Source organism: Fulmarus glacialis, unplaced genomic scaffold (genome assembly GCF_000690835.1).
Source record: "Fulmarus glacialis isolate BGI_N327 unplaced genomic scaffold, ASM69083v1 scaffold27633, whole genome shotgun sequence".
NCBI lineage: Eukaryota > Metazoa > Chordata > Aves > Procellariiformes > Procellariidae > Fulmarus > Fulmarus glacialis.
The window spans coordinates 523-1,138 of NW_009205241.1; positions in this window are offsets into that span (position 1 = coordinate 523).

Below are 616 nucleotides of genomic sequence, written 5' to 3' on the forward strand. Positions count from 1 at the left end.
CAGTGGCTCCTCTCTTAAGCCCCAGCTCCCGGAGTCAGGCTATTAAACCATACTCTTTGTTTACTTTAAAAAACGAAGTCACCTCCAAACCCCTGATTTGGCAAAATCCTGGGAAACGTGACTTGTGCCAGCTCATGGACCAGATGGGGAAAGCAAAAGAACTCCACATCTTGTTATTTAAAAACCCAGTGGTGATTAAGCCAGTCTGATGATCCAGGGAGTCTGACTCATCATTTTTTTTTAACACTCGGGGTTGGTGAGATAGGAATTTACTGCTGCTGTTCTCCAGCTGCAAATCCCCGCATCCAACGTGGAAATTGGCAGCAGGCTGGGGCAGAAGCTCCCGGGCCGGGCCCATCTCGACACCCCCACCCCGCAGCACCATTTGCCTGCCTGCGTGGTCTGTGCAGAGATGGGGGCAGGGGGGGAAGGGTTTTAATCTCTGCAGCTCTATGTCCAGGTATAATTAATCTTAAGCCAAATTAAGCTGTCCTGGAAAAGATGGTAGCCAGTGTCATTCTGCCCTTGTTTTCTGGGTCCCTGAGCCCAGCCCCTCACTGCCAGGGCACATTACATATAAGCGGCGTTCCAGGAAATAATGCCATGTCATATCCCC